The sequence below is a fragment of the Phocoena phocoena genome, chromosome 12 (genome assembly GCF_963924675.1).
Source record: "Phocoena phocoena chromosome 12, mPhoPho1.1, whole genome shotgun sequence".
Classification (NCBI taxonomy): domain Eukaryota; kingdom Metazoa; phylum Chordata; class Mammalia; order Artiodactyla; family Phocoenidae; genus Phocoena; species Phocoena phocoena.
In genome coordinates this window covers 46,251,438-46,273,785 of record NC_089230.1, presented here as the reverse complement: position 1 = coordinate 46,273,785, position 22,348 = coordinate 46,251,438, and positions in this window count along the sequence as shown.

Here is a 22,348-nt window from a genome sequence, read left to right as displayed (position 1 = left end):
AGGATTCTACTGCTATCCCCACGGTTCCATTATTCAATTAATCAATACCACAGGTAGAGCAGAGAACACAATTATAATCTCCAGCAATGTTGCCAGATATGCCTCTTCTATGGGAGCACTCTTCCCCCAGATTTTTGTGGAAGATATTTGCATGTCATAAATGAATAAAAAGGCAAGGTGCAAGTAAATTGCATTTGTTATCTTTTGCAAGGTTCATCTAAAGAATATGTCAAATCTGGGCTGAAACACTTAGCCAAGTCTGGTAAAGATATGCTTTTATGTCTTTCCTTATTACAAAGTTCTGGTTCCTCATTCTCCTCATGGCACTGACAAATTAAACTTATACCATCCTCACCACTTCACATCCACTTAGCATTCATTAGAGGCTTAGCACTGTGAATAGCAGAAATCATTATCAAAAGGGTTACCTAACTCAATATCTGATAGAACTGACTCAACAGCCAGACAGAAAATCTACTTCATCACAAGCTATTAAAATGTAAAATTTCATTGCATAATGGATTTGCTTTGGTTAAATAAACACATCAGTATAACTGGCTAAAAAATTCTGATGGTTAAAAGCCTTTATTTTGTGTTATTAATAGCACAAGAAAGTTTCCAAATAATGCCAAAGGCACAAATTTCAAATGGCCAATGCTGTTTCTCATTCTACTGGCCAAATATACTACCAGCCTTTTGGATGATTTGAAGATACAGATAAAAGTTGTCCCTTTTAACTGACACTAATGTAGAATTCAAATTAATCGATAATGAAATTCCATCTCCTTTTAGTCGTGTCGCAACTCCTTATGTAACAGCATTCCCATTAAATGCACCTTTTGGTAATATGGTGCTCTGGTGCTCTGTATACACGCAAGAGTGGGTGCTTTCGATGAGAAGAGCCGCTTCTTTGTGTATCTGTGTGGGACCTTTTTCCATGGGTCCCCCTTTTAGGATGTTACAAGAAAGGCAAAGTCCAATAGTAGGGCTGCAGAACACTCACCTATGGCTGTTGCCTTACCCTCTCCACCCATGCTATGTGCAGGGAATAAAAAGCTGCTCTAAGGTCCAGGTGTTCATCAGGGAAAGAGCATATACACTTGGGAAAGGCCCAGAGAAGCTAAGCCCAATAGTAGAACATAGACTTTTACATGAAGTATAAACAATATAAAGTTAATTTGAGATTCTTCTGGTAAAAATGTGAAGACGGCTTTAAAAGTAAAGACCAAAATAGGGCTATATAAAAGTCCTACATTCTAAAATATCGTGGTGTCCACTCTTCACCATTCATATGCATAAATCAAAATAAAAACAATGCTGAACCATAAGAACATCTAATAAAGTTCTAATTTTTCTTTGGATGGTTATTTAGTGTCCACATAAAAGTCTTTGCCATCTTTCCCCAAAATATTTCTGAGGTTGTACCTTCTGGTGCTCTGTATACACGCTCAATCTGTCACTTGTACAATGCAGCCAGGATAGTAGCTATCAATTTATTTTCTTTATGGACATCTAGAAGCAACAAAGTAATTTTGATCAAGTCACTTCACCTCCTCAGGCCTCAGTTTTTTCACCAATGAAAGAACTGATTGGAATGAAGTTGACTTTCTAACATTCTATATTACAAGGAATCATAGAGAAATTAAGTATAATAGTATCTCCTTTTCACAGATAAAAAAGTAGACTCAGAATTCTATGCATAATTCTCCATAGTCTTAAGAAGGAGTATAAAATACTGAAACACCGGATGAAAAGGAATTTCTGCCTAAATTTTCCTGGTATTTGTACCACCTCTGCCATATGCAAGTACTATGATTCAGCCTCATCCTTGTCTTCATAAAGTCCTACTTCATCAAAGAAGCTTTCCCAAGCTATTTCAGTGTTAGAAATTTTCATTAAACTTTGCTAAAATCCTGCAGAACTCGATTACATATTACCAAGTAGCATCTGTTATCTGTTTACTTGAACCCCAAGACATAGTGTATACTTCTTGAAAGGGACTATTTTTTGGATTTCATTGTATCCCTCACATAATCTAGAAAGCTATTCAGTGTATACGGGGAGTTGATAAAAATTGGTTGTTAATTTCTTCGTCAGCCCTTGACTAATGAGGAACTAGCAAGTTAATACATAGTAAACAATACAAACTAGAGTTCAATTTCTTCATACCTGGCCTAGTCGTGCCCTCTCCCTCAGACAGCTGTTCTCATCTGCCTAGAATGTCCTTTTCACTATTAATAATGCTTTCTTTGACCCAGCTTTAAATTATCAATATCTACTTGTTGTTTAATGGTAGGAAATTCTAAAAAGTACTTTCTAATTATACATTGAATTGTCCAAAATACTGATACATATCGTAGAAAGAATAATTTATCAATTTTTTTAAAGTGACAAAATGTTGATCCAATAATTGTTATAATTGTTCAGTTAATATAATTTAAAATTTTCAATATTCTTGTAAATTCTTGTTATATTTATTTCTACATATTACTATAGTCCTTTTCCCTATTATCGTTTTTTTCCAGGATGTAATTTCATCATCCATTAGTATTTAATAGGACAAAATACCAAAAACCACTAACATATTGCTCTCTTTGGGGATGTCTAATAAGAGCAACATTGGCTTATTACAGTTCCCAATAGAGAATTTTATGTGACAAACATTATTTTTATATCTAAGAACATATGGAAAGAATTGGCAATACAGTTTTCCATCACGGCATCTTACCACTCAATTCTGAATGAGCCAGTAAACAATAACATCACAATGTTTTACTACACAGATTATCCCTTGTTAGATACCATAAACACATGGGTAACATTTTTAATAATCCCATGCCAGTATTTGTTTGCCCAGAAAAGGGATCTCACACAAGCAGCAGAAACTAGATCTGTCAAATACTGAGTTTATCTTACTATCGTGAAAAGTTAATTCAGATAATACATGATATTCCATAATGCTTATTATTTGAACTGCTACCCGATATACTTCCTACCACTAGTGGATTATGATTTTTCAGTAGAAGTTAAGTAGGAGCCAAGTCTACTTTGACAAGAGAGTCCTTTGAGGAAGATTTCTAAGTTAGTGGGTCAAGAAGCTCATAATCAAAGCTGGCAGTTGAAAGGGACATCAATAATTACCTACATCAGGAATCGAACTCAAATGTCTATATGAGCCAGACAGACAATGTAAAGTAGCACACTGCACACTGTACGCCCATCTCATGTGGACAGTAGCTACTAACTTCAGACAATGGTTTGCATGACAAGAATGCAGAGCAGTGTTGCCATTTTTCAAGAGAAGCCACAAATGTTGAGTTTAGTATGAAATTTTTCTATCTTATTTTACTTCACCTGTGTTCAATGCAAATCATTTTGACTCTTCAACTACAAAACTATCAGCTGCTTAAGAGTAGGAGCCAGGACTCTCATTACTTATTTAACAGCGTTAGCTGAGAGCCAAGCCTAAAGAAAGCATGACATGGGTATTGTTGATTGCCTGACAGACATGACTAATTGCTTATGTCCATTCCAGGGCAGAGAAGGCCACTCTTTATAGAGTTGCTATTCAAAAATTATTTTAAAAATACAAATCAAATCTATTTTAAGTACTAATTAATCTTAGGGTTAAAAGAATATCTAAGAATCTTAGAAAACTGGTGCTACAGTGGAAATGAGGTAGGTTGACAATAAGATAGTAATTTTGAGCAAAAATTTTATCTGACAATACAGAGAGTAACCACCATTAGTCATATTAGAAACACAGACACACACATACAATGAAGAAATATTAAACACATATAAAAAGATAAATTTCTATTAAATTTAATTTTTTCACTCTGAATAACTGCTGGATACTCTACAGGAAAACAAAAGTGGCATCAGACATCTCATCATAAATTTCAAGTTGTATTTTTCGGGAAAAGAAAATTTTCAAAACCTGTTTTATAAAATATATCTTCATAGTTGGTCATGTCACGTGGAAAATAAAATGAATTGTCTAGAGTAGCACTATTTTAATAGAAACAGAATGTGAGTTATCTATGTAATTTAAAATTTTTAGCAGCCACACTTCTAAAAAGTAGGATTAAACATATAAAATTAATTTTACTAATAAATTTTATGTAACCCAATATATCCAAAATATCACTCAGCATGTAATCTTTATTAAAAAATTATGTACGAGATATTGTACACTTTTAATTCTCAGTCTGAAATCCAATGTGCACTTTACATTTACAGCACATTGAATTTGAACCTGTCACATTTCAAATACTCAATAGCCAAATATGCAGCACAGATTTAGGAAGAAAGTACGCATTCTCTCTACATGTTAGATAAGATCTGATATTGTCAATGTTATCTCCATGAACGAGAACTGTCAAGAAAAAGTGGCTCAAGTTTATAGGAAAATGGTGACAAGAATAACTTAAAATAGCTTTATCTGGGCTTTTTCTTCTTTGAATGCTGTCAGAGTCAATGACAGAGTTGCCTCTTCCAGTATTTGTGTTCTCTTGGTGAATTAGAAGTCAAATGTAAACACACAAAATAGTTTGTCACAGAAGTTCTGTTAGGAAGCCAGTCTCTTTTTCCAATTATTGATATATTATGGTGGCTATGAATTATTGCCTATTCCTTCCCAGGAAGGTTAATGCTTATCTCATAAGATGTCTTTCAGGAAGGTCGATGTCATAAGCAAGTCCCCAATGATTTTTTCCAGAAATGATTAAACCTCGTATTCAAATCTACACCTTAAAAGAGCACCCTTTCTTCTGAGAATTAGCAAATCTGTACTAATTTGTTTATACGTATTACAAAGTTGAATTGCTACCCTTCTAATACAAAGCAAACAGATCTGCTACACTTAATAAACATTTGTTGCAACAAAGAAGCAAATGATTGTACTGAGTATTTCCATAGGATTGAGTTTACTTTTCCTCCTATCAGTGACCTCAAGTTTACTCTTACATTAATGGCATGGAGGAGAGAAAGAAATGCACGTATTTCATTACTATTTCTCTGCCTTATTTTAAATAATCCATTTGCAAGCTGAAATGCGAATCTCTGAAAATACTGGTATCACTGTGAGGGGCTGTGTGCGTGTGTGTGTGTGTGTGTCTGGCTGCGTGATGTTTTCGTGTCTTTATCCTTCTTAGGTTTATTGGAGCTGGAAGGAAGAGGAAGAAGGCTTGTGAAAAAGAAGGGGTGGCATTGAGGAAATGGGGTGTGAACTTGTGTTAACAATGAAGGCTGTAGGCTCTTTTTGTGACTTAAGATAGAAAGATTAATTTCATTCAGAGCCCAACACACACCTCCAGGAGTGCTTATCACAGCTCTTCAGAGAGGAAGTGGCCATTTTTTTGTAGTTGCAAAACAAACAAACAGTGCTTGTTTTTGTAGCCATGACCTGAGATCTCTCCCACTGTATCTCTCTGCACTTGCAAACCTCCTCCCTGAGTCCAGTAGCAGGTGTGAGGGAATTGAAAACAAAATATTTAAGCTAAGCAGTCCCTTTCCCATTTAAGAGCCCTGTTACCATTTGAGTTCTTGGAAAGGCATAGCTGAGGTCAACAGCAGGATTATACGAAGCGGCTGCTGCCAACTGGCAGGCATTTTTCAAGGTCACGGAGAGTCTAAGGAGTGAAATATATTTCTAGTCTTTTATTTTGAAGTTTAATATTTGTATTTGTTTATATAAGTTGAATCCTGTCAAAGAGAAGTTTCCATCTGGAGAAAGGGAGACCAAAAAATAGAAGTGAAAGTTTTAGTGTGACTGGAATATTTAAAGTTGAGGGGAAAATATCCCTCCATCAGAAGCGTAGAGGTGTTAGACTACCAAAACAAGGGGGAGGGATGCTGCAGTCAGCCTATCCATTTTCAAAAGCCCTAGACTTATTGGAAACAACATCTTCCGTAAGCTGTTGTCCTGTCTCCTCTCTTTGAATAAATCAACCCCAGCAAGCAGAGCTACAAACTAAATTTATACATGACACAATCCATATGCACAAGCTGGGCCTCTAGGTCCACAATTAGGTGCATTCTGTAGGTCCACAAAGGATTCCTGAGTCTGCTTCATTTTAACGTAGGCATTCCTGTTCGGTTTTATGGGGAAGTTCCTCACCAGTCCTTGTGAGAATTGAGTCATTTGGTTTGTGGCCTTGTGTAGAGTTGCAGACGACATGTGTTTGCCCCTGGGGGAATGGTGAGTAGGAGGGAAAGGGAAAAGGCCTGTGAAATATACATTTGGGTTACAAATAAACTTATTTTTCAAATCATAATTCATTTGAGATAGCCTAGTAAATACTGACATATTTTGCCCAATACAAAGGAAATCATATTACCCCCTTTATAGGGATGGATCACACCAACACAAGGTTCTTAAAGACGGTGAGATCCTCTGTCTGTCCTCCTGAAAGGACATGAGACTCAGCCCCAACATGTAACACACATACCACACACGGACACTCGCCACAAATATAAATATGCATACACACACCACCCACGTACACAAACATACACACCATTTCCTATGGGCATTTGACACTGTTTTGCCTAATGGTTGTTTCTTCCCACAAAAAAACAGCTTCAGTATTGACTAAACTTATTAGGGAATTTACTAACTCATCCTAAGATTCTATTTCCCCATATAAGGATAATAATCATAATCCCATATTGTGATATAAGAATTAAGTAAAGTAAAACATACCAAGTATGTGGTAGTATGCCTGCTATATGACAAGAGCGCAGTAAATGCTGGAAATTGTTAATATATTATCGGAACCGTACGACCGTGGTTGTCCTTCTAATAGCTCTATTTCACTTCTGAAAGGATTTTGGAGGAAAAATGCCCTGAACACAAGGGACAATTTATCATGGATGTTACTTTTCTATTATTATGTACTTTTTCATAGCAAAGGCTTCAGAAATTATCCTTATCTCATGGTTTACATGATAATCTGACTTTATTTCTGTTGCCATTTGGAAAAGTCATTGGTGGGGTAGGTGGGGAGTTGTCTTCTGGGAGACACATAAGAAATGACTAAATAAATATAAAAATGTATGTATGTATTTATATAAATAAGAAATGATTATAAGACAAGAACATTTATCAGCATGAGCATGTGTGGCTCTGTGCAGATATTCGATGACTTCACAGATGTAAACGTCAATATACTATCGTATGTGCTAAGCCTATGCCTAAAAAAAAAAAAAAAGAAGCCCAAAGAGGTATTTAAGCAGCCATACTAAGAGTAATAATTTGCCAAACAACACAGAAATGATTTTTCTTTTTTTTGTGGTACGCGGGCCTCTCACTGTTGTGGCCTCTCCCGTTGCGGAGCACAGGCTCCGGACGCGCAGGCCCAGCGGCCATGGCTCACGGGCCCAGCCACTCCGCGGCATGTGGGATCCTCCCGGACCGGGGCACGAACCCGTGTCCCCTGCATCGGCAGGCGGACTCTCAACCACTGCGCCACCAGGGAAGCCCAGAAATTATTTTTAGAGTTGTTTTTATTTGCAGTCATGCTCTTTTACAGTATTGTCAAACATTAAGTTGGTACTGAACAGACTAACTGGCTCAAAGTACTCTCAGCTTTGTAATTTTCATTTCTAAGACTTTGGCTGTTCAACCTACGATCTTCTCCAGGCTGGTTCAACTAGGTTGCTTGTCATATTCAGTGAAAATGATTATCTACAGTGCAGGCTACTTAATAAAGCGCCAATGAAAGACAGTGGTTAGCCCTTTGCAGGCTTGTCCATTAGCAAGTAAGAGAGACTGAGATTAGCAAAATGCACCTTACTATATGGAGTCTATTCCTCACAAGTCAAGAAAAATCTCTATCTAGTATTTTCCATGGAGTATAACGACTGTAATTTGGAAGAAAGAAATACTGATCTTTTCTAGGACTCAGGCAGCATTTTCCTTGTTCTTTGATTTTAGTTAATGTGGAGAACACACATGTGAATGAACTTCTCACTGGTTTGATTTGATGCATGAGTCTCTGCAGAACGGACTCTTTGGTATCATCTGGAATTTGCTCTGCAGAGACCTTAAAATCACCCAAGCATCATTAGACTCTGGTAAGTGCAACCAAGGAGACCCTTGCTTACAACCTCTCTTCCTCCCACTCTTCCTCTTCCAAAATAGCATTCACACTGCCACCAGATAGGTCTTTTTTAAACAAAAATGGCAACATCACTCTATTAAGATTCCTGCCTGATTCCACATTATCTACTTGATAAAGTCTAACTCCTGGGCTGAGCCCTCTGGAACCAGTGCTGGCTGCTGATAGAGCCTCACCTCTAGGTACTCCACCAGCACAGGCTTTTAGGAGCCCAGCATTCAGATATACGGGTAGTTCCTCAACAACTCATATTTTTTTATTCCCTACCTCCAAGGCTTTGCCAATCTATACTAGCTTGCTAGGGCTGACCTAAAAAAGTACAACAGAATGGGTGGCTTCAACAAAGGAAATTTATTTTCTCACAGTTCTGGAGACTAGAAAGTCTGAGATCAAGGTTCTGGACACTAGAGAGTCTGAGATCAAGGTATCTGCTGAGGGCTGTGAGGTGAAATCTGGACACAGCACCCTGGTCTCTCCATGATGTTCACGTGCATTCTCTCTGTGTGCCAATCTATCTCCAGATTTCCCTTTTTTTATCAAAACACCAGTTTGGGGACTTCCCCGGTGGTCCAGTGGTAAAGAATCTGCCTTCCAATGCAGGGGATGTGAGTTCAATCCCTGGTCTGGGATGATCCCACATGCCACAGTGCAACTTAGCCCATGCACCACAACTACAGAGCCTGCATACTTCAACTAAAGAGCCCACATGCTGCAAACTACAGAGCCCGCGTGCCACAACCAGAGAGAGAAAACCCACACACTACAACTAGAGAGAAGCCGATGCGCTGAAACGAAAGATCCCGCATGCTGCAATGAAGATCCCACATGCTGCAAGTAGGACCCAAAGCAGCCAAAAACAAAAAAACACCAGTTGTACTGTATTAGGGTCTAGCCTAATGACCTCATCTTCACTTGCCAAAGACCTAAACTTGGTAAAGATCCAAGTAAGGTCATACTGTGAGGTATTGAGAACACTATTCAACACATAACACCATCTCTCTGCTTGGATTACCCTACCCTATCAACTTATCTCCACTGAGTAAATAATTATTCAACTGTCAAAAACCTGTTCAGACATGTCCTCCTCAAAAAGCCTTTCCTGACTCCATCATCCTTTCTCTCTCTCTCTCTGGGCTGCTTCTCTGCCTTATATGTACTTGCATTTTTTCATACATTGATAATATATTTTATACTTATGCATGTTATTGTTATGGTAAATGTTTTTCTATTGTATTAGAAAGCTCTGAGGCCAGGGTTTTCTGCATATTCATACTCTTAGCACTCAGAATAGTGCCTAGCACATAATAAGAGTTCAATAAAGGCTTATTAAATTAACTGAAAGATAAAAATCAAACACTGCTTTGAGTCTTTCAGATAAACTTTATAAAGGAAAAAATTTTACTTACATCAGGTCACAAGTGCTTTGTAAAGAGTGAATGTGGTAGGATCTTATTGGAAAATACCTTTTGATTTATTCTTAGATACTTTAAAAATGATAAATGCATCAAATATAATATGGTATTTAAGAAAAAAAGGAGATATTCTGAGCTATTTGTTGCTCCCTACTGAGAGTTTTACATGATCAGTTTATTTTCTTATAAATAATAATCTATAATCTTTAAAGGACAAGCTTACATTTTGGAAAAATAATTGGTTGCAGGTTTTTAAACAATTGCGTAATGTTTTGCAAGAATCTGACACGCATTTAGTAATGTGGGGAGAGAGCAAAGTCCCAAGGTTGGAGGGAGCTTTCCCATGTAGGTAAGGCTCTGTGACACAGCTTTCCTCCACCCATTCCATCATCTCAACCTTCTGTGTCCCTTCCCTTCCTCTGAGGCACACACAAGGCGACAGGGCAGGGCAGACTTTCAGAATATTTGTGTCCAGAGGAAACAATAACTACTTGGGACCCTGAGGAAGCAGGAATTGGGCAAGGAACTTCCCACCACCCCTCTAAATAATAGCAACACAAACAATGCCTAATCTGTAAAGTCATCCTTCTCTGTAGATAGGGATCATTTAATAACACTTAGCATCTTAAAAAAAAAATACACATACACAAGAAAACAAAAACTTGGAAGGCAAAAATTCATTATTTTCAAGTTTTGTACACATGAGGGGTACTCGGTAATTGCACGAATCCTAATTTGTACAATTCGTTGATTATTGTATTGTGTACTTGGTCTTCTAATTTGTAGATAGGTTTAAAATACTTTTTACATTACTTAGAAAAAAATTATCAATTCAAATCTCCTCAAGCCATCTTTGTTAATAATGTCTATTCAGCACCATTCCTAGAGCTTTTACTGTTTAACATTCTCAAATGAAAAGGGCTTTGGAAAGAAGTTGTTGCTATGAAAATAAATATAGGGAGAAAGATGCAAGATATAGCTTAAATGTATATTTAATATATACATGTAAATTAGAAAAAAAGCAGTGATATGGTATTTCAAACAATAAGATATATTCCCAGGTAAGAATAAAAAGGAGTACTAGGTTGAATGAATTATTCAAGTGGAGGTCTCTTGACAAAGAAAAAGAATCAAGTATAAACAACTTTGTATTTTCTAAGCAGTGATTCTTATAGTTCATATAAATAATTGATTGTTTTACATTCATTTTTCAACAGTACACTGTGAATTATTTTGATCGTTAGCCTTTAGAACAAAAACATATGATTCAAGTATTTTCATTAAAGATGACACTGGGGCAGTTCCTTTCAAGGTGATATGAATTGGGCAGGGAAGGTGAAGACAATTTCCTTGATTTAGAAGATTTGGACTTGGATGAAGAGATTAAGCCCCAAATGAGCAAGGGAGGACCTTCAAGATGGTGGAGGAGTAAGACGTGGAGATCACCTTCCTCCCCACAAATACATAAAAAATACATCTACATGTGGAACACCTCCTACAGAACACCTACTGAATGCAGGCAGAAGACCTCAGACTTCCCAAAAGGCAAGAAACTCCCCATGTACCTGGCCATGCGGCTGATAGGGTCTTGGTGCTCCAGCCAGGTGTCAGGCCTGAGCCTCTGAGGTGGGAAAGCCGAGTTCAGGACATTGCACCACCAGAGACCTCCCGGCCCCACATAATATCAATCAGAGAGAGCTCTCCAGGAGATCTCCATCTCAACGCTAAGACCCAGCTCCACTCAACAACCAGCAAGCTCCCGTGCTGGACACCACATGACAAACAACTAGCAAGACAGAAACAAAATCCCACCCATTAGAAGAGAGGCTGCCTAAAATCATAATAAGTTCACAGACATGCCAAAACACACAACCAGATGTGGTCCTGCTCACCAGAAATACAAGATCCAGCCTCATCCACCAGAACACAGGCACCAGTCCCCTCCACCAGGAAGCCTACACAACCCACTGAACCAACCTTAGCCACTGGGGGCAGACATGAAAAACAACAGGTACTACAAATCTGCAGCTCGCAAAAAGGAGACACAGTAAGTTAAGCAAAATGGGAAGGCAGAGAAATACACAGCACATGAAGGAGCAAGGTAAAAACCCACCAGACCAAACAAAAGAAGAGGAAATAGGCAGTCTACCTAAAAAAGAATTCAGAGTGAAGATAATAAAGATGATCCACACCTTGGAAACAGAGAAAATATAAGAAACGTTTAACAAGGACCTAGAAGAGCTAAAGAGCAAACAGTGACGAACAACAACATAAGTGAAAATAAAAATTCTCTAGAAGGAATCAATAGCAGAATAACTGAGGCAGAAGAATGGATGACAAGGAAGATAAAACAGTGGAAATAACTACCGCAGAGCAGAATAAAGAAAAAGAATGAAAAGAATGGAGGACAATCTCAGAGACCACAGAGACTACATTAAATGCACCAACATTCAAACTATAGGGGTCCCGGATGAAGAAGAGAAAAAGAAGGGACTGCAAAAATATTTGAAGAGATTAGAGTTGAAAACTTCCCTAATATGGGAAAGGACATAGGCAATCAAGTCCAGGAAGTGCAGAGTCCCATACAGGATAAATCCAAGGAGAAAAACGCCAAAACACATATTAATCAAACTATCAAAAATTAAATACCAAGAAAAAATATTAAAAGCAGCAAGGGAAAAACAACAAATAACATATAAGGGAATCCCCATAAGGTTAACAGCTGATTTTTCAGCAGAAATTCTGCAAGCTAGAAGGGAGTGGCAGGACATATTTAAAGTGATGAAAGAGAAAAAACTACAACCAAGATTACTCTACCCAGCAAGGATCTCATTCAGATTCAATGGAGAAATTAAAACCTTTAAAGATAAAGCAAAAGTCAAGAGAATTCACCACCAAACCAGCTTTACAACAAATGCTAAAGGAACTTCTCTGGGCAGGAAATACAAGAGAAGGAAAAGATCTACAATAACAAACCTAAAACAATTAAGAAAATGGTAATAGGAAGCTACATAATTACGTTAAGTGTGAATGGATTAAATGCTCCCACCAAAAGACATAGACTGGCTAAATGGATACAAAAACAAGAACCATTTATATACTGTCTACAAGAGACCCACTTCAGACCTAGGGACACATACACATTGAAAGTGAGGGGATGGAAAAAGATATTCCATGAAAATGGAAATCAAAAGAAAGCTGGAGTAGCAATTCTCATATCAGACCTTAAAATAAAGACTATTACAAGAGACAAAGGTTGACACCACTACATAATGATCAAGGGAACAATCCAGGAAGAAGATATAACAGTTGTAGAGAGTTATGCATCCAACATAGGAGCACCTCAATACACAAGGCAAATTTTAACAACCATAAAAGGGGAAATCGACAGCAACACAATAATAGTGGGGGACTTTAACACCCCACTTTCACCAATGAACAGATCAAACAAAATGAAAATGAATAAGGAAACACAAGCTGTAAATGACACAAGAAGCAAGATGGACTTAACTGACATTTATAGGACATTCCAGCCAAAAACAAAAGAATACACATTCTTCTCAAGTGCTCATGGAACATTCACCAGGATAGATGACATCTTGGGTCACAAATCAAGCCTTGGTAAATTTAAGAAAACTGAAATCATATCAAGTATCTTTTCTGACCACAACGTTGTGAGACTAGATATCAATTACAGGAAAAAAAACTGTGGAAAATATAAACACGTGGAGGCTAAGCAATACACAATTTAATAACCAAGAGATCACTGAAGACATCAAAGAGGAAATCAAAAAATACCTAGAAACAAATGACAATGAAAACACGACAACCCAAAACCTATGGGATGCAGCAAAAGCAGTTCTAAGAGGGAAGTTTATAGCAATACAATCCTACCTTAAGAAACAAGAAACATCTCAAATAAACAACCTAACCTTACACCTAAAGCAATTAGAGAAAGAAGAACAAAAAAACCCCAAAGTTACCAGAAGGGAAGAAATCATAAAGATCAGATCAGAAATAAATGAAAAAGAAATGAAGGAAACCATAGCAAAGATCAATAAAACTAAAAGCTGTTCCTTGAGAAGATAAACAAGATTGATAAACCATTAGCCAGATTCATCAAGAAAAAAAGGGAGAAGACTCAAATCAATAGAATTAGAAATGAAAACGGAGAAGTAACAACTGACACTGCAGAAATACAAAGGATCATGAGACATCACTACAAGCAACTATATGCCAATAAAATGGACAACCTGGAAGAAATGGACAAATTCTTAGAAATGCACAACCTTCTGAGTCTGAAGCAGAAAAAAACAGAAAATATAAACAGACCAATACAAGCACTGAAATTGAGACTGTGATTAAAAATCTTCCAATAAACCAAAGCCCAGGACCAGATGGCTTCACAGGCGAATTCTATCAAACATTTAGAGGAGAGCTAACAACTATGCTTCTCAAAATCTTCCAAAATATAACAGAGAGGAACACTCCTAAACTCATTATACGATGCCACCATCACTCTGATACCAAAACCAGACAAAGATGTCGCAAAGAAAGAAAACTACAGGCCAATATCACTGATGAACATAAATGCAAAAATCCTCAACAAAATACTAGCAAACAGAATCCAACAGCATAGTAAAAGAATCATACATCATGATCAATCAGGGTTTATCCCAGGAATGCAAGGATTCTTCAATAGAAGAAAAACCATATGATAATCTCAAAAGATGCAGAAAAAGCTTTCAACAAATTCAACACTTATTTATGATAAAACTCTCCAGAAAGTAGGCATAGAGGGAACTTACCCAAACATAATGAAGGCCATATGTGACAAACCCACAGCCAACATTGTTCTCAGTGGTGAGAAACTGAAACCATTTCCAGTAAGATCAGGAATAAGACAAGGTTGCCCACTCTCGCCACTATTATTCAATATAGTTTTGGAAGTTTTAGCCACAGCAATCAGAGAAGAAAAAGAAAGAAAAGAAATCCAAATTGGAAAAGAAGAAGTAACACTGTCACTGTTTGCAGATGACATGGTACTATACATGGAGAATACTAAAGATGTTACCAGAAAACCGCTAGAACTAATCAATGAATTTGATAAAGAAGCAGGATACAAAATTAATGCACAGAAATCTGTTGCATTCATATATAGTAATGATGAAAAATCTGAAAGAGAAATAAAGGAAACACTCCCATTTACCATTGCAACAAAAAAAAAATACCTAGGAATGAACCTACCTAAGTAGACAAAAGACCTGTATGCAGAAAACTATAAGACACTGATGAAAGAAATTAAAGATGATGCAAACTGATGGAAAGATATACCATGTTCTTGGATTGGAAGAATCAACATTGTGAAAATGACTATACTACCCAAAGCAATCTACAGGTTCAATGCAATCCCTATCAAACTACCAATGGCATTTTTCACAGAACTGGAACAAAAAATTTCACAATTTGTATGGAAACACAAAAGACCCCGAATAGCCAAAACAATCTTAAGAAAAATGGAGCTGGAGGAATCAGGCTCCCTGACTTTAGACTATGCTACAAAGCTACAGTAATCAAAATAATATGGTACTCACACAAAAACAGAAATATAGATCAATGGAACAGGATAGAAAGCCCAGAGATAAACCCATGTACATAGGGTCTCCTTATCTTTGATAAAGGAGGCACGAATATACAATGGAGAAAAGACAGCCTCTTCAATAAGTGATGCTGGGAAAACGGGACAGCTACATGTAAAAGAATGAAATTAGAACACTCCCTAACACCATACACAAAAATAAACTCAAAATGGATTAAAGATCTAAATGTAAAGCCAGACACTATAAAACTCTTAGAGGAAATCATAGGCAGAACATTCTATGACATAAATCACAGTAACACCTTTTTTGATCCACCTCTTAGAGAAATGGAAATAAAAACAAAAATAAACAAATGGGACCTAATGAAACTTAAAAGCTTTTGCACAGCAAAGGAAATCATAAACAAGATGAAAAGACAACCCTCAGAATGGGAGAAAATATTTGCAAATGAAGCAACTGACAAAGGATTAATCTCCAAAATTTACAAGCAGTTCATGCAGCTCTATATCAAAAAAAACAAAGAACCCAATCCAAAAATGGACAGAAGACCTACACAGACATTTCTCCAAAGAAGATATACAGATTGCCAGCAAACACATGAAAGGATGCTCAACATCACTAATCATTAGAGAAATGCAAATCAAAACTACAATGAGGTATCACCTCACACCAGTCAGAATGGCCATCATCAATAAATCTACAAACAATAAATGGAGAGGGTGTGGAGAAAGGGGAACCCTCCTGCACTGTTGGTGGGAATGTGAATTGATGCAGCCACTATAGAGAACAGTATGGAGGTTCCTTATAAAACTAAAAATAGAACTACCATACGACCCAGCAATCCCACTACTGGGCATATACCATGAGAAAACCATAATTCAAAAAGAGTCATGTACCACAATGTTCATTGCAGCTCTATTTACAATAGCCAGGACATGGAAGCAATCTAAGTGTCCATCGACAGATGAATGGATAAAGAAGATGTGGCACATATATACCATGGAATATTACTCAGCCATAAATAGGTATGAAATTGAGTTATTTGTAGTGAGGTGGATGGATCTAGAGTCTGTCATACAGAGTGAAGTAAGTCAGAAAGGGAAAAACAAATACCATATGCTAACACATATATATGGAATCTAAAAAACAAAAAAAATCATGAAGAACCTAGGGGCAGGACGGCAATAAAGACACAGACTTACTAGAGAATGGAATTGAGGACACGGGGAGGGGGAAGGGTAAGCTGGGACAAAGTGAGAGAATGGCATGGACATATATACACTACCAAATGTAAAACTGATAGCTAGTGGGAAGCAGTCGCATAGCACAGGGAGATCAGCTCCGTGCTTTGTGACCCCCTAACGGGGTGGGATAGGAAGGGTGGGAGGGAGGCACAAGAGGGAGGAGGTATGGGGATATATGTATAGTTGATTCACTTTGTTATACATCAGAAACTAACACAACAATGTAAAGCAATTATACTCCAATAAAGATGTTAAAAAAGAATAAATGATGACATTGGACGAACTTTTCCGTTTAAACAGTGTATTTTGTTCATTCTTGTCTCGAGATTTTCAACTTACAACATTTCCCTGGGATATATTTTCTTTTCCTTGCAGCTTCTTTGAATTTGTTGTTGACAAAGCATGGGCTCATAATGAACTTCGTGGCCTAAAATACCTTTCACTTGCCCTGTATGTCCTTGCTTTGTTACCTTCAAAACAGTGGTTAAATTCCATGCCTTCCCATTCTCTGATTTAACCACTTGCTTTGATCTTGCACCAATATATTTACATTTATAGACATAGAGAAGCACAGAGTATATTTATATACATTCTTAGACATGAATGTGCACACATTAATGTATGCTGGGTTCTAGTGAAGGCAGAATGATGCTACCAAGAGTAACAGGCTGGGAGTCAGCCACCCTAGGTTGATTCTTGATCTGCCACATGGTTGAGAGCCCTTGAGTGAGAGAGCCATAGTCCACCTGTCTCTATCCTCCACTGTCCTAACTTTGAAATACACAGTTTGAGCTAAATGAGCTTTAAGAGGCCTTCCAGCTCTTTCACTCTAAAATACAGACTTAGTGAGCCCTGTGTGTATTTCAACGATATATAACTAAACATGTTAGGGAACTCTGAGGACTGCTTTTAAGATACCAGTGAATATTAGAAACAAAGGTTTGCTTCTCAGTAGAATAAAGCAAAGAACAGATGTAATTACAGTATCTTGATCACTTAGCTGGTTGCTACTCTTTTGTCTGGTTATCTTTACAATTGATAGTAAAACAACTCATTTATTACAACAACAAAAAACACAACAACAAAAAACACTTGCAAGTAACGTTCTTCTTTAGCTGTTTGCTTTATTTTTATGAGGAGATTGAGAAGGATATAAAATTGGAGATGGACCGGAAATAAGATGAGGTAAAGATATTTACGAATAATAGCCATGGCATTGTGAATCCAGAGCAAAGCTAACTGAATAAATTTGGAAGAAATTCTATGAAGTCCTCATGTGAACTGCATCACATTGAGTGATTATGTGAGACTACAATAGCAATAAAATGCACCAGATGATTACATCTACTCTCTCCAATTTAGTTAGAAGAAGATATATAAGCTTTATAACAAATTCACTCCATGGATAGGCTGTACTGGCATAGTAAAAACACCACGAATACACAGCATCAGAATTTGCTATAATCAACGAGAAAAAGAAGCCAAGAACATTAATTTTTATCTCTCACTGCCACAAAAAACACAGGGATTGCAAAAAGCAATCCTATGGGATTCCTATTAATAGATATTTAGTTTTATGCTTCAAAAGGGAGTTCCTTTTCTTTTTCAGAGAAACAGTTTGAAATTATACTTCAGCATTCAAAACAAAACAAAACAAAATCCTCTACCAAATCTACATTCCTTCTTGACCATATTCTGAAATTGGTTAAACTGGTCACCACCATTTCAGCAACTTTTAATTGTAAAATGCATTTCTGAAAGCATTGAGGGAACACCCCTCTGGGAGGGATATAATGATTTTCTTCCATCAGCCTTACCTAACCAGGGACAATTCTCGCCCTGAACATAATGAAAACAGCTTACAACTGAGAGAAAGGAATTAGGCATGGCAGCCATGGCTACAGGAGTGAAAGAAATAGTAAGCATTTGAATATGAAATGACCATGAGAAAAAAAGGCTGAATTCTTAAGGTCTGTGTGGTATTTAAAAATAAAGTTTTGTTTGTATTAACAGTGCCCTTGGACTTAAAAATAGCTGTTTTAATTATTTGTATCATCTGCACATTTGTCCTATAAGTATGTTAAAATTGGTCTCAACAGTAATATCCAGTTTTGAGGAAAACTGCATATTTTAAAGAACAGAAATCATTATTGCTGATGCCTATAAGATCATTACTTCTTCGAGGGTCAAATAAAATAACTAGAACATTGTTCAAAGTTATCACACTTTCTAAATAGGATATTCAGAGAGTAAGGAAAACTTCTTGCTATTTGTTCTTAAGGATATCTTTGACACTCAAAAGTCCAGAAAAATTCCAAATTCAAGATTATGTCAAACATCAGAAAGCTCTAAATGATTACCATTTAGAGCTTTAAAACTCTTTTAGAGCTATAAAACTCTCATTCATTTAGAGCTATAAAACTCTTTCCCCTGAAGGATAACATTGAATTCCATGATGACTTTTGTTTAAATAATAGAAAACTGTAAAGTTTATTTTCATTATTCTGTATTTTTTTAAATACATTAAGAGTAAGCACTCTAATGAGATTTCTTGGATTCAAATCTCACTACTACTCAAATGACCTTGGGCAAATGCTTAATTCCTATAGTCCTTAGCTATCTCACCTGTTAAAGGAGTCAAATTATACTTCCTTTATGCAGTTACTTGTGAACATTAAATGAGACTTTGCATGTAAGTAAAATGATACACTGTGCAACACACACTAAATACCTGATCACTAATAAATTATAACTGTGTAGACTACAAGTCAAGATAAAGAATCCTTAAGGGAAAAAAGACTGGTTAACAATGCAGTACAAAAGCTATAATCTAATCAACGCAAACTATGATCACCAAACCATTACTACTGCTTTGAAGAGAACGTTCATTCATCACAAATATTCACGAGAAAGCTTATTTCCACAGCATACTTCCTATGGATAATCTAAAAGAATATTTTCATTGAGGCTTTTTTAGACCTCTTCCATGTTCAAAAAAAGAGACCAAAAGAAAGATTATCAAAGCAGAAGTATAAGGAAAAAGAGTGTAAGATGAAAATGGAAGCTGTTTTCATAAATTTATAGTAATTTTTAAATTCCATTAAATCTTAATTTTGCAATCCAATCAGTATTCCATTTGACAATAGTACATTTTAACTCAGTGTAAGTTATTCACATTTTAAAAATTCATTTCACAACTTCCAGAATTTTTATGAGGCTGATCCACAATATATAAATTTTTTTAATTATATATGGAAGATTATAGTAGTCTCTTAATTTTGCCTTTTCTGAAAGTAATACTAATAATTTGAATTCTTTTCTATTTTATTTTAAAATTTAAAGTACACCAATAATTGTAATGTATTTTAAATGTATAGATAGCTTTTAAAATTTAAGTTTTAGTAATAATATCTTCTCCATTCAGTACATCACCTTATTATGAATTCAAAGAATTCCTATACTTAGTTCTTCCTTATAATTTTAGAAATATTGCTACTTTTGGCAACTTTTTTCCTAAAATATCTGTTAATTTAATAAAAATCTTTTAAAACTATATAGATTTTTCCCAATTACATGATATTATCAGAACGTTTTAAATTTCAATCTGTAAAAACTGCAATTTTTCTCACAGGAAATAATTTTTTTTAATTATTGATTTTAATAGGTTATTAAATTATCCATTCCATACATCCCATTAATTGTTTTGAGAAGGTACACATTTTAAAAATATCCAATGTTGATGGTTTTCATTAACGCAACGGCAGAGAGAGACAAAATAAAAATAAGAGGAAGTAAATCCAAAGAAACTATATGTAAGGAAACAATAAGAGCAGAAATTAATAAAACAGAATTAAATATAGATCTTAAAGGGGAAAAAAAGACAAAAGTTGGCTCATTGAAACAATTAACAAAATTAATAAATCCAAAATGAGACTAAAATAAAGAGAGAGAGAGAAAACACAACTAATATCAGGAATACAAAGAGGGGAATCACTACAGATCTTAGAATCAAGTAGTCAATAAGGATATATTATAAACAACTTTACCCCAATAAATTTAAAAATAGATGAAATGGACATATTCCTAGGAAAACACAAATGATCAATATCAATATGAGAAGGAATAAAATGTCAAAGTAGTGCTATATCAATTTTTAAAAACTGAATCTATAATTAACCTTCCAATAAAGAAATATCCAGATTCAGACGCTATTATTTATTGCTACCAAACATTTAAGGCAGATATAAAACCAATCTCACACAAATTTTTCTAGAGATCAGAAATAGAGAAAACTTTTAACGAATTATTTTGAGACCAACAAAACTTGATACCAAAATTTAAGACATTTTAAGAAAGGAAAATTACAGATCAACAGATAAATCACTTTCATAAACATATATGTGAAAATCATAAACAAAATATTAGCAAGTCTAGCAATATGTAGAAATAATATATCATGACCAAAATGGGTTTAAGAATGAAAAATTAGTTTGACATTTGAAAATCAATCCATTTAATCCACCACATTAAAATAATAAGACAGAAAAACCATATGATCATATTAAATGCAGAAAAGCTAGTGATAAAATTCAATATCCAATAATTATTTTCTTAAATGCACCATAAACAAGGAATAGAAGGAAACTCCCTAATCTGATAAATATCTTTAAAAGAAAGAAGCCTAAATACCAAACTTATGACTGAACTATGGAATCGTTTACTCTTGAGCTGGAATGAGACAAGAAAGCCTGCTATTAACACTCCATAGTTGTCCTCACCAGTGAAATTAGCCAAAAAGAAGAAATAATAGGTGTATAAGGATCATGAGGAAAGGCGAAATCTGTTTTTATTAGCAGACAATATGATTGTATAGGGAGAAGTCACAAAAGAATACACAGATAAATTTACAGAATTAAAAAGTTAATTTACGAAGTCTATTGAAAAAAGATAATATACATAAATTATAGTCCTATATACTTGCAACAAACAATTAGAAAAAAATCTCTTTAAATAATACCATTTTCTAAAGCAAATTTAAAAAACACCAAATATCGAGGAATAAATTTAGTGAAAGATATGCAAGACCCCTACAGACAAAACTCTAAAATATTAGTGAGATTAAGTAAAAACCTAAATAAATGGGAGGTGGATGGGTGCTGTATTTAGGGACTGCAAAATTCAATTAAAATCATCAGCCAACAATTACAAACAATTTTCAACATTTCATGACAGCATTCAATGTGAATAATAATCCCAAACAGAAAAAGAACAAAATAGAGGAAACGGAAACTAGGCGAGAAGGATGAAGGAATATAAATATATAGATATTTTAGAGATAAGAAAACACATTGCAACTATGAAACAAGATGCTATTAAAAACAAAGGAACATGGTACGCTTACCAGAGCAGAGACGCGGAGCAGAACCAGCCGCAGAAACCAGGAACCGACGCTGCTGGGAGTAAGACAAACCAAACTGGGGTTTACTAATTTCTAGAGTATGAACAACTCTGAGAGTTCAGAACTCCAGGGGACGCGGTCACTGGAGGGACTTCCACAGCTTTTTGAGTTTTGTCGCCAGGAGCTCAACATAGTAACAGTAAAAAATGGAGAAAAATCTCCTAGAGCTTCCAGCCGGGTGAGAGGAAAGGAAACCATTTTGGAACTTGCCACGACGCTCTGTTCTTAACAAGGTCTGCCCTCAGGAGAAACTAATTAACCAGATCCAAACCTGCCGGGGTTTAATCAGAGCCTAATTGACCTGGGGAAAGGGAAATACCCAACTCCAATCAGCTGTAGCCATCCTGTCCCACCTACAGAGGGAGAAAAAAACTGAGAAACTCTCGTGAAGTTTAGAGTCCAAAGGCATAGGATCACTAAAAAGGAACAAGGAAAAAGGTGGAAGGGAGGTGCTCTTGGATACTAAAATGGTGGTAGAAGAAATAAAATAGCCAGTTGAAAGTTTAGATGA